Source organism: Eschrichtius robustus, chromosome 19, assembly GCF_028021215.1.
Source record: "Eschrichtius robustus isolate mEscRob2 chromosome 19, mEscRob2.pri, whole genome shotgun sequence".
Taxonomy (NCBI): domain Eukaryota; kingdom Metazoa; phylum Chordata; class Mammalia; order Artiodactyla; family Eschrichtiidae; genus Eschrichtius; species Eschrichtius robustus.
The window spans coordinates 49,992,565-50,006,094 of record NC_090842.1 but is presented as its reverse complement, the minus strand read 5'-3'; positions in this window follow the sequence as shown (position 1 = coordinate 50,006,094).

The following is a 13,530-nucleotide window of genomic DNA, read 5'->3' as shown; positions in this document are numbered from 1 at the left end:
ACGGCCTCACATCACCCTCAGTGGTGCCATCTGTCCTGCCCGTTCCTGCTCGCCCAAGACGTCCATGCCAATGCTGCAATCAATTAGTCCAGAGGAATGGACAAAGGGGGTTACAGGAAATTAATTTCGTTTGGGTTTCCTCTCCTGAGGCCCTGCCTGGCAGCCAGCTCTTCCAACACCCACGTGTCCGCAGCCCAACTGCTCTGTCCATCAGCTCTTGTCCAAGTTAACTATTCATTTTATGTATTTTAATTTGGGCAGAATATTTATTTGGCTTAAATTTCCTTTTCAGGGGTTGGAATGTGCCTTCCACACACAGGCAGAGATGATCTGCTTGAATTTCGTCAGAAGGAGTTTAGTTTACAAAGATAGTAACTGAGCTATTAAAACCAACAACCCCTTTTAAAGCAAACAGACCATTAAAATATAGGAACAGTTTATGGCATAAATAAAATGGAGGATATAGATTATTTAAAGATCAGATTTTCAAGAAACAGGGATAAAAAAAATTTAAATAATTTCTCCATGATATTTTTTTTTTTTTACAAAGTGAACTTCAAAATGCAAATGCAAATTTATAAAAAAGCACAGAAAGACATTAAAAATCCATCTTACTAGTAAAGACATAGGAAAAAGGCTTGACTTTTCCTTCTAGATCTGTATACGAATTCTAAGGGGTGGGGTTGGGGGAACTACTTGAATTCATAAATGACAGAATTTACCCAGCTTATGAAGCCACACTGTGGGAAAAGAAGTGACATTTGCTCCTAGATCATTCTCTGGAGCCGAATGACAGCTACAATAGTTTCATCCGTGAGTCCGATCCATTGTCTTCCCTCGGCACAGAAGTACTCTACCGCGGAGGTAGATTTCCACTGCTCTGCATATTTTAAGGGTTATTTGGCAACACGAGTAAAGCTAAAAGTAGCCTCTTAATCTAATTAATTGACATTTCTGAATCTTGCTTTCACAACAACACATGGTTTCATGTTCTGGGTTTTAGCACTTGTCAAGCTTTTTTGGAGAATGTTTTGGTCAGAATGACAAGATAATTTGTGACTGAGGCTCCAAGCTAGAGAAGTGTTTAAGGCTATAATGATTTATTATCATCACAGAATAACAAAATTTACAAAGTGTTTCATCAGAATTTTTGAAATAAGTTTGCCACCATAGGAGACGCATCCGGCTGGGGGTGGGCTGGCTTCGGAGACAGGGAGGGTCCAGACTGCATATACAAACTCAGCCGTGACTGATTCCTTAAAATTTCTCTATTAAATTTATCTCTGCACGCTCCTTGAGAGAGAAACCCCAGAGCACTTTAGGAGGACAAGAGGTGATAGAACAGAGAGAAAAATCAGACTTCTTCCCCTTTTTGTAAGCAGGAAACCCAAGTCCCCAACTCCATGCCTAACATATATGTGGCTACAGTCAAAGATGAGTTTCTACATTTTGGCAACGGTCAGAGTGAAAGTAGTCGCACTATCTATAGAAACTTTGAGATGGAGAACACTTGGAGTATGCTACTGAAAATGCAAGAAACACATTTTTGAAAGGATGAAATAATATCACTGAGTGACAGTAAATTAACATGCTGACATTTGCAGACTTTCAGAGCATTGCCATAAAAAGAAGTAATACAACATGACTAATTTGGACTTCTTCTTTCTTCCTTCCTAGGGAGAGACAGCCCTGCCCCTCCGAGGCCACCCTGCAGGCTTTGTCTACCAGGCACTTCCTCCTCTTTCCCAGGAAGCATGTGTGACTCTAACACTCCCCTGCGCTCCCACGTTGCCTCTTGGAGACTCTGGGGAGAATGCAGTGTTGACTTCTGCGATTGGAACATGCTCTCCCGAATGGCAGAAGAATGTTCCTTGGCTGGCAGAGGGCACACACTCCGGCCGCTGCGTGATAACTGCCCAGATCTCCTGGCTGTAGGGTGCCAGGGCCAGGACAGTCCTCCAGCAGCCTTGAGCACCACTGCACAGATGGGGAGACTGAGGCACAGACAGGCTGTGAGCTCCCAGGTTGCTTCACTTTCCCCTGGACCAAGCATCCAACCTGGAAAGTCCTCCGGGTGAAAACAGGCATCCTCTCCGCCTCCCGGCAGAGGGAGGAATGGGAAAGGGCCCTTCTATTATTGGAGCCAGCACAGTGCTTGGCACACAGGAAGTGCTGGGTTCACTTTGCTAGATTACCGAAAAATGATTCTCCAAAGCTCTTAGTGAGGGCTCTCTCACCCCGCCTCCCCCATCTTCAGACGCCTGGCCTCCAGCGACAAGAGGTCATTCTCTCTGGAGCATGATGCTCCTTTGTTCTAAGAGCTGTGCTTCCCAGGTGAGTACCACACCCCTCCCTTGGAAATAGATGAGGTATCTGCATCCTCACAGCCTAGCACTGTGCCTGGCCCATAGTAGATGCTCAACAAACACGTGTTCCCTCCCTTCCAATGAGAAAGAGACTCCTTTTACTCCTGGAAGCAGACTACCTGGAAATGAATCCATGTTTTTAAAAACTGCTCACAGAGAAGCCTGGAGGGCAACCTCACTGCCAGAGCCCCTCAACACAGGCTAGGAGGACGTACCCAGAGGCTAGGTGGACGCTGAGGCTGACCTCGGGGTTACCTGTGCAGCCCCCGGTCCCGGCTCCGGAACCCAGACCAATCCACGGAGGGTGAGGGGGCAGCCATTCACCAGACCTTTATGTCAGGTCATCTCACTGCCTGTGCTTAGGCAGGATGCCAACCAAGGTCAAGAGGTGACCGGTCGAGGTGGACGAGGCTGGTGAGTGTGACAGTGACCCAGGCAGGGGCTCAACCTGGGCAGAACAAGAGAGGAACCTGGGCGGGGGGGAGCATGAGTTGCTGGCTGGGTCTCAGAATTGGCCAAAAGCACCAGCGGCAAAGAGCAGAAAGCTGTGAGCTCTGCGTATGAGGGGACGCAGCAGCTGGCTGAGGCGGGACCTGCGGGGCGCAGACGTCTGGGCTCTGAGCAGTTAACCTGTGAAATCGGCACAGAGCAGGGCAGAGGATGTGCTAAACATTCATACCTTTGGTGCTGTCCTTTGATTATTAAAACTCAAATGAGAAGAGTCCCCCTCCTTCCCCCAACTGGGCCCGTGTCTGTCTGATCAGGGATATTTCAGCTGCACGGGAGACTGGGGACTCTGGATTTCCTTTGAGGGTTCTCCCAGGGCCTGAGACAGAACACCAGCTCAGCACCGGCTATCTGATGATTTGAGGGGGCCAGCAGGGTTGTGGGGGGGGCGCATGAAGGACCCCAAAGGATCCACTGTTCCCTTGCTCTGCCTAAGTTCCCAGCTTCTTGTGCAAACACTGCCCAGTCCTGTCCTCAGCCAGCATCCTGAGTGGGAGGACCGAGGGTTTCCGGAGAACCAAGTCTCCTTTTGAGCAAAAGAACTGAGGAGCTCAGAAGCCAGGGATAGGTGAGCTCCCGGCCCAGGGGATATTCTCAGGGGTCCACCACACTTCCCTCTGGATCCGGAGGCCATAGGCCCCCAGCCCAGGTGTCTGGCAGGGAATGGCCATTTCCGGGCGTGTGATGTGCTCTGACCAGACCCTGCTTGGATGGTCTGAGGACTTGTGAGCCTCGGGCCACGTTGCAGGCAGAGACTGTTACGAGGGAACATAAGTTGAGAGTAACCTTTCAGCAGAACAGTTTGAGTTAAAATAAAGGGATTGAAAAAGAGTACAATGACCAAAAAATCTATAAAAATGCAATTGCGCTAATATAATTTTATCACTTATTTAAAAATTTAGTCGACCCAAAAGACTACCAAGTGTGAAATTAAGGGACAGATCCTCTACTTTTATGGATATCACTCTTCCTCACTTGTCTAATAGCCTGATTTTGTCAGATCATTTATTTCCATGGTTTTAAAATGAGCTTGACAGACAGAATTTTATAACACCACTTTACTGCAAATAAGAACATCATTTTCGCTTATTAAAACTGAAGCTTAGAGAAAGCATTAAAATTAGCAGTTCAGTCTGCTTTAACCTTTTGAATACTGCTGTGACTTTACTCCAAAGACTATGTAAGGAAAGCCCCGGGGCTGGGGTAGATGGAGGAGGTAGGACAGGGCACGGACCCCAGTCCTGCGGGGACTCAGAGGGGACGCCCACCCAACCAGAAATGTCTGTGATGATACCCAAAGGAGTCCCCCGCTGGGGATGGGCACCAGCCAGGGGAATCCCAGCCCAAGGCCCTGGGGAAACCAGGGGAAGCAACGGGCTGTTTTCCTCCTGGGAGACTAAATATGCAGGGCAAGACTCGCAGAGTCCTTCCACCTTTATTCAACATACATGATTGAATCTTTCATGGGCAGGCTCTGTTCTAGGCACTTGAAATAACACCTGAGTTAGACCAAGTCCCTGACCTTGGGGAGCTTAGCATGTCACTGGGGGAGAAAGGTCATAATCCAGTAAGCCAATGAATGTATAATGTCAGGCCTGGCAGGGTGATCCAGGCTGTAGAGAAAACCAAAGCAGGGCCGGGGCCATGGTGGCCTGTCCTGGCCATGATGAGAGCGTGCCACCCGTTTCTGATGACCTGAGGGTGAGGCCTGGGGGAAGGGCTTTCTTGGAAAGAACAGTTGGAATCTGTGTATGGGAGCCTGAGAGCTTGTTCAAAACCTCAGAAAGCCACTCTGCCCTCATGGCAGGCCAAGTGCCAGGGAATTAACATCCCCGGGAGCAGCAACTAGCCAATGACTGATGGGAATTGGTGTGTTGATGTCCCAACTCCTCACCCTTCAGAAGGACAAATCCAAGATGTATGTCCCCAAGTCTTCCCATGGGATTAAGCTCCGGGGCCCATTTTGTTGGTTGCCCTGTTAATGTCCCCTTGACGACATGCATTCCCTTCCCCAACCCCCTACCTGTCTTCCCTGCACTTCCCAAGTCAGGTACTTGCCCTGGATCCTTGGCTCAGAGTCCAGGAAATCTACTTCAAGGCCAAGACTCATGTCGGACGGCTGGACTGATGGCTTTTGCTTTTCCCCCAACCCCTGATAGTACCACATTGTGTGCACTACTTAGAACTCTCCATCCCCGCAACTACTCCACCCCTCCTGCAGCCACCGACCCGATCCACCCAGGAGTAACCCCGGCAGTCCTGAACTGCTGCAAATTAGCAGCTCATGGAACCACAGTGACCAACGGCGGGGTGAGGTGGAAAGCCTTCCTTTCCCAGGGTGGACGGTTGTGAGACACATTTCATGGGGGTCCTCCAAAGGTCCCATGGGATGGATCTACCCTCACCCGTAGCATGGCCAATTTGATTACGCATCCTTTAACTGCCTCTGCCTCTTCTGTACCCCCATCCCTTACTCCTGAACCCAGGGTAATATTCCCCAGTAAATGACTCACACACACTCCGTAGTCTCAGCTCTGCCTTCAGAGGAACCCAGGCTAAGGCACCAAAGGGAGCGAGGGCTGCTCAATGCACTCCAGGTGGGTTTGCCAGCCCGAACCTTCCTCCTCTTTCCCACCACCCTGGATAGGCTGTGCTTTTGACACATTTGTGCCTTGACTCACACCATTTCCTCTGCTCACAGGTCCTTCCTAAGGTCAGGCCTTCCGTGTGGCTCTCCTAGGTGACACTCCCTGAAGCCACTGACGACCCCCCTTCCTGGAGCATTCCCCCCACCAGAGGCTGTGCTAGGTGCTGTGAGTAGGCCAACAGTCCGGTGGGGGTACCCCTGGTTAAACCAGAGCCTCAGGACTGTCATTTTGCAGTGACAGCAGACGGGCAGGACAGCGACTGTGTGCCAGAGAAGGCTCCGTCCTTTAGGTAATGTCACTTTCTCTGGATGGAGGGCTGTCTCTGTATTAGAGAACTTCTCTGTGCCTGGCACATGATCGATAATTGAGAAATTATGAATGAATGGAAAATGAAGGAATGTATAGTCAAAACAAAACAACCAAATAAGAATGAACATGCTTGGTACCTGTGGGCTGTGTCTGTTACAGTATCAGAGCGTCTCCCCCTCATAAGCCCTGGGGGCGCCCCCAGGCACTATCACTCACTCCTGAGGCCCCCTGGGCAAACATCTGTTATGACTTCGTGTTGCAATCTGCTTACAGGTGAGCCTCTACCCCAGCCCGGGAGCAGCTGTGGGCTGAGTCTTTCTCTCTGGCACCTGGCACAGGGCCTGGCAGACAGTAGGTGTGGCCAGGTGGGCGGCATGTGTCCGGGAGCTCTGTGTGGATGCACGGAGCTATAAGGGGATGTTTCACTGTGCAGAAGGACCTGAGAGCAAGGCCACCCGGATGGGCTATAGAAGCCAGGCCCTGTCCATTCATAACACATTCCATCCCACAGCCATCCCATGAGGTGGGAGCCACGTTGTAAACTTATTCCACAGAAGGGGAGAGAAGCAGCCTCGAGATGACTGAACAGCGGGGCCAGGACCACCTGCCAGTGCTGGTGGAGAATGGCCTCATGCCCAGGTCTGGGTGTCTCTAAATCTGGAGCTGCTCCTGGGCTCTCCTCTCACAGCTCCACCTCCCACACCCACCCTTCTGCCCTGACTGACCCATCACCCCCTGCCCTGGGCAATCCCTTCTCCCATGACATGGGTCCAGTCTAGGCTTCTTCCTAAGACTGTGAACAGAAGAGCGACAGCCTGCCTCATCCCCCAACACCAGCCCTGCCGATGCACGTGCGGGCCTGGTTCTCTTCCGTGTTATGGCTGGGCCCGGGCTTCCCCTTCAGATGCTGTGATATGCCCCAGGATTCCTAAGGAGAAGAAACTTCCCGTCCATCGCAGGGAAGGATACAGAATTCCCCTGCATACCCCTCTGCCACCACCATCCCTGACGGAGGGCAGGATGCCACCCCGGACGCCCAGGAGCTCTGCAGTGACCCTGGTGCCAGCCCAAACCACAGCTTCTGTGAGGGGAGCAGCTGTGGTGACAGGTGGTGGTGGTGTGGGATTGGAGTGGGAGGTGCGGGCATCAGCCCCTTGGCCTTGCCGAGCCTCAGAGAAAGGGCACGGGTCCGGGTAGTGGGGGCGGTGACTTGGATAGAGGCTCAGGTGTGATCCTGAGGGAGACACAAGTCTCCCAGGCCATCAACAAGGTTGTCCTGGAGACGACACATTTCTGGAACACGGTGAGTGATGAGGAGGGCCTGGAATGTCTGGGGGACCCAAGGCCGGCCCCTGACAGCAGCGGGGGTGTCAGCACAGAGAGAGTGAGCAGAGCAGCGTGGCCAGCCGACAGCAGAGCGTTTGGCCCCCTCCCCGCTCTGGGGAGGGCATTTTTCTAGAGTCGGTCCTCACCCCTGTTGTGTGCTATTTGGATTAACCACCACCTGCTGCCGAGGGTCAAGGGGAGCTCAGAAATCTCTGGCACATTCGGTTGGCGTTCCCCACTCACGGGGGACAGGGGAAGTTTCATCCCTCAGTTTCCCATCTTCCGGTCCCTGGAGTGCCAGGAAAACAGGGAACCGAAAAGCAGATTTTTAATCGCCTTTCCCGAAGGCCCCAGGCCCTGCCTCAGGAGAGGAAACACAGACCTTCCCGAGTTAGGAGGAAATGGGCTGACACCTACCTGTTTCCTCCCACTGAAGATGACTTCCCACCCCTTCCTGCTGAGCCACCTGCCTGGTCCCATCTGATCCAGGTGTGGCCCACGTGACCGCTGACTTTTAGACTCCGTAGTCCTTCCTGATGGACTTGAATTTAAGTGGGGTCTCCTGCCCTGCGGTTCCCTCTGGCTCCTTGGAGAGTGTGGGGGGAGGGGGGAGGGAGTGGAGTAACCGTGACCTTTGGAGCACAGCCTCCCTCCTGCTGGCCTGGGAGGTGGCCAGGCCCCTTTGACTGCGGTTGCCCAGAACAGTTCAGAGCCCAGGTGAGTCACACAGCAGCTGCAAGGCAAGAACTAGAACTTGAACTCCATGCCTCCAAAACGTGGGGAAGCAGAGACACCACACAGCTTGAGAATCACCCGCCTTGCTGAACAGTATCCTTTTACCAGGGCCGGAGCTCAGAAACGCATCCATTGTGGAAACACAAAGCCTCCGAAATATGAAAGCCAGCCCTCAGCCGCCTCTCAGAGGGAGCGAGTCCCAGCGTGTTTTGTGTTTGCACCCTGGGGACCTGACTGGTGCACGGCCCTGCCAGGCCGGTGGCCCATCTGGGGCTTGGTTCCCAGCGTCTCACAGTTTCACTGCACCTGTGCAGCATAGCTTTGCGGTGATTCACTCCCGCCTCCACCTTGGCCTCGCCGTGCCTCGGCCCAAGTGGGAGCGGCCCTGGGCACCAGGCCCCGGCACCAGGCATCCCCAAGCAGGCATGGCCTCGAAGCCCTCCGTTTGTCCTCTTGCAAGTGAGGCCCTGGGGACACGAGGCCAGATGGAACTTGCTGGTGGGTCTCAGGAGCTCTCTGGTCGGCAGGCTCACTCACTCTCCCAGTTGAGACCCACTAGGTGCCCAGGACCACCGGGCCAAGTCCCCAGATCCTTGAGGCAGAATTAGCATGGGACCGCCCCCGCCCCCCCACCTGGCTTTGTTCTGCAGAAGTCTGAGCAGGAGTGGTGTTCAGAGAAGGGCAGGGGCTCCCTCTGCTTCAGGCACAACCGGACATTCTCTGAGCCTCCAGATCCGGCAGCTGAACACAGATTTATCTGCAAATCCGGGTAAGGAAATGTACTTAATTTGGTGATTACACTGGTAGGCTCTGATCAGAAAGAGAAAGGTCACCCCCTCTGCATTTCCAGCCCTTCCCTGAAGGGACAGGCGGGTGTGTTTTTAGACCCTTTCCACTCACTCATGGATGTAGAAGTCCATCAGCATCCTGGGCCCATATGTGCACAGAGGAGGGTGCCCACACACGTGTGGACCTTTTACAAAAATGTGAGCATTTTGCACATATTGTTGATGACTTACTGTTCCCAGGCCCCTCACTGTAAGCCCTGCAGAGGAGCAGAGAGTTTGGGGGACATTTTAGACACTCAGCCATTCCTCCATCAAGGGCATTACAGCAGTTTTCCTTTCTTTTGTCCTTTTCTTTTGTTTCCTTGCCTCCCTCCCTCTCTGCCTCCTTCTCTGTCTCTCTTTCTCTCTGTCTCTGTCTCTGTCTCTCCCCCTCCCCCTGCAATTATAATCAGCACTGCAGGTAACATCCTCGAATGCATATCTCTGTGCATGCCTACTATTCAGTCCCCTAGCAGGGGCTGAACTAGAACAAAGGGAAGGGCATTTGAAGTTTGATACCCTGCTTTGTCATCCTCCAAAAAGTCCATGTGTGTTTTATAAACCTTAGCTGTTACATCCTTACTGCTTCCATCGCCAGTACGATGGAGGCAACCCACAAATGATGGCCTTGAGTGACTGTGATTATCCCCATCCCTGGGAACGCCTTGTCCTGGCACCTGCAGGGGATATACCCTGGGTACATCTGTAACATCCTCACACTGAGTACACAAATAACATTTAGGGATTGTTTTTGTTAAACTAAACAAGCGAACATTTAAACTGCACTAGGATTCTGTAAAGATCTGTATACTGCAGATCTCTATAAAGATCTGTATACTGTAGACTTCTATAAAGATCTGCATGTTTTTACCTAAAGATTTTGTATGTGTAGGGAAAAATATAATAAATATAGTTACTGTTGTTTTAAACACTTATCTAACATACATTATCTTGTTGAATCCCCACCACAATCGTCTGGGACTAATACCATTATTGCTCATGCTTTATAGATGAAGACACAGTAGTGTGCTGAATGGTGGTCCCCAAAGATATGACCACAACTCAACCCCTGGAACCTGTAAATCTTACTTTATTTTGAAAAAGGGTCTTTTCAGATAGAAGTAAGTTAAGAGTCTTGAGACAAAGAGATCGTCCTAGGTTATCCAATGTACCCTAACTCCAATGACAAGTGTCCTGGTAAGAGGCACACAGAGGAGATGACACAGAGAGAAGAAGGCCATGCGAAGGCAGAGGCAGAGATGGGAGTGATGCGGCCACAAGCCCAGAAATGCCAGCAGCCACCAGATACTGGAAGAGGCAAGAAACAGATCCTCCCCTAGAGCGTCCTGAGGAAGCATGACCCTGCAGACACCTTGATTCCTGACTTCTAGTCTCCAGAATTGTGAGATAGTACATTTTTGTTGTTTTAAGACACCAAGTTTGTGCAAATTTGTTATGGCAGCCCTAGGAAACTAATGCAGACACTGAGGCTTGGAGGGGTCCACCTGCTAGGGCTCTGCCATGCGCTCAGCTGCCCTGGGGTGTTAGAGAGATAGAAGGATGCACCTGAGAGCCTCAAGACCTGGAGAAGCTGGCCATGCTCCAGGCATCCTCTGGGGACCACTGTGGGCTGTGTCCAGGGGCCTCTCTGGGTGAAGCCCTGGTGAGAAGCCGTGTGAGCAGAAATGGGCTCCAGGGTCAACCCTGCAGTGGGCAGGATGGTGGGGTGGTAGGACGGCTCCAGAACGTTCTAGAGCCCGAGATGCCTGTGTGGCCGGCCTCTCCCACCTGCCAGCAGGAATGAGAGCAGGAAGAGCTCTTTCTCCATCTGCACTGGCAGCTACATCTTCTGGTGGCCTTGGCTTGGGAGCCCCAGATGTGCTGGACACGTCAGCCCAAGAGGTACCCTCTGGGGAGGTGCAAAGGGCCATAGCGTCTGTGTCACAGGGGGCAGGGGACAGGGCTGTGAGGCCGAATGAGGAGCACCTTTAGAATCAGAAAGATCACTTCAGCTGCTTCCCAGGGAATCATTTACCCTCTGAGCCTCAGCTTGATTTTCTGTAAAATGGGCCTAACAATAAGGGGAAGTGTTATGCGTGTCTGGCACTGGCTAAGGCCACTGCTGATAGCTTCCTCCTCCATTCCCCCTGCAGCCCTGTGAGCTAGTGAACTTGCTTATTCCTGTTTTACAGATGGAGAAGCTGTGAAACGGAGATGTTAGCTCTCCAAGGTCAAGGGCTAGGAAAAGAACCAAGCAGTATTTGGACCCAGACCATAGAGCCCTGGAGTCTATGCTCTTACCCTGTCCGACCTCCTTGGTGAGGAGTAAGTGAGAGGACATTCCAAAGTGCCCGGTGCACAGTCTGGCACAGAGCAGCGTCACAGATCCTAAGGCCCTCCGCGTTGGTCACCTCGTGGACCTGTCCCTTACCTTCAGCTCAGGGTGGGTCTTCTCCACAGAGCAGGAGCAAGGTCTTCACTTTGCCCATCCCATATGCATGTAAGTGGCCATACTGGTCAGATTGTCCAAGTGGCATGAACTCCCTTCACTTAATCGACCTCCGCTGGGCTCAGCACACACCAGTGGCTTGGTTTGTGGTCAGTAGGATGGGCCTGGGGGTGAGGACCATGTAAACCCTGGAAGTGGGCTTGGGCTAATCCAGCAAGAAATCCAGGGTCCCAGTGTCAGGAGTCTGCTCTAAAATGGGGAAGATGCAAGCTCTGGGCAGGCATGTGCCCTTGGCTTCCTGATTCCTTGCTCTGTGATGAGATCAGAGGAGGGTCCTCTAATGCATGGGGCTCAGGGAAGGGGCCCCAGCTGCCCAGGCCTGAACATCATACTGTGCCCAGAGGCTCCATTTCTTCTGAGCTTCTGGAGGCAAGAGAGGTCTACAGGTACCACCCTGACTCCATTTCTTCTCAACCCTCCAGAACCTTCCATTATGTTTGCTGGCAGAGCAGGTCCTGCTGACAACTGCCCTGTGGTCAGACATGCACCTGATGCAGCCCAGGGAGTGAGTGCTCAGCTGTTCCTCCTGCAGGCCAGCTCACTCCTCAGATGGCAGGAGCTGCTGCCCTTTCCTGAGCACCTACTATGTGCCGGGCTCAGTGCCAAGCCTTTACCTGCAATCCTGCTGCTCAATGAAGGATGTGATTTTTGTTCCCATTTCACAGATGAGATGACAGTGCCATCCAGATTCTACAAATGAGCTAGCACACGGCGTGTCTCTTCCAGAGACCTTGGTTCAACAGCCTGTCTTCCTCCAAATGGTTTTATTATTTAAAAAATACTTAGAATAGTAGATATTTCATATCTTTTGCTTATTACAGTGCAACATGGTAAGCATCCATTATTTAACTGTGCACTGGTTATAATCACTCTTCAGGTACTGGTATGCCAGCAAAAATTTACATCCTGTGCAAGGAGTCAGGATGTAACCTCTACCTGCACAGAGAGAGCTGACAGTAGGATAGAATATAATTGTTCCAAAAAAGCTACACTTGATAGCTAATGAATGAGCAGGTGAGGATTAGAGATGCGGAGATGCACCGGCATTTGTGAGAGGTAAACCAACAATTAGAAGAAGAATGTGTTCTGTTGGCTGTCAGGGAAGATTTTTGCAACACACACACACACACACACACACACACACACACACACAAAACAAAAAGGAAAAGACAGTTTAGACTCAAAGGTAGTATGATGTCTGCTGCAGATATGGGAGGAAATCCACACTTAGATACGTGTTTGAAGCTATGTTTTAAAGAAAACTTAGAATTTCCTCCAGTGCCTTTAAGATTTCAAAATGATTTGGGAATGCTTGTCCACACTTTCACTCAACAAATGCACCACGAGCATGTGTTTGTGCTGGTGTGTGCAGCCTGGGAGAACCCGGATCAGTAACAGTGCAGCCAAGAGCAGCTCTGGTCTCTTCTGAGACCAAGGGAACCAGGAGCTCCAGGGAGGACGCTTTCTGGGTGCCCTTCCCTGGGAAGCAAATGATAACGATAATCACGGTCATTGCCACTAGTTGTTAACCATGGGCTAGTATGCTGCACGTTACCTGTTATTTCCATGGTGGCACTAGGAAATGGACGGTGCCATCTTTATTTCAGCCAGGAGGGTGCTGGGGCTCAGGAGATGCATGAGGGGCAGCAGGCTGCCTGAACCTGCCTCTGGGCCCTCCTCTACCCCTGACCTCAGGGTGCTAATTCTGCTGTGGACAGTGGAGCTCAGAGGAGGCATTTTAGGGGTTTTGCAAACACTGGAAATTTTCCTGCCAAGGAAAGAAAAAGTTAAATTGCCTGAAGAATGTAAATCTACTTCGATTCTATGTGTCCTATATACTTCTATATATCAAGGTTCCCTCTAGAGTGTCTATATGCATATAAACACACAGATATACGCGCAGAGGTCCACATATACTCCCTGTGGTGTGTGAGCGTGTATATGCACTGTGGTGTGCAGTGTGTGTACATGTGTGCGAGTTTGAAATCCGCTGCCCTGAGGTCTGTGCCAGAGTCTCCAGTCAGCTGATCACGGCGGGTGAGGGAGCCCACTGGCCTGCCCCTGATTGTCAGTGGCTGAAGCAGCCTGGGGTTGTCTGGATTTCAGGTCTCAAAGTTTCCCAAGTCCGCTCCAAAGGTCCTGGAGAGCTATGGAACCCAGGCAACGGTGGGGAGAGCCTGCCTTCTGAATAAAATGACGCTCAGGCTTTCCTATATCCTCTGCTGGAAACAGAGGAGTTTCCAGATAACTGAGGTACTTGAGTGGTTTTAAAATAACTTTATTCATGAAGAAGCTCTCTCCAA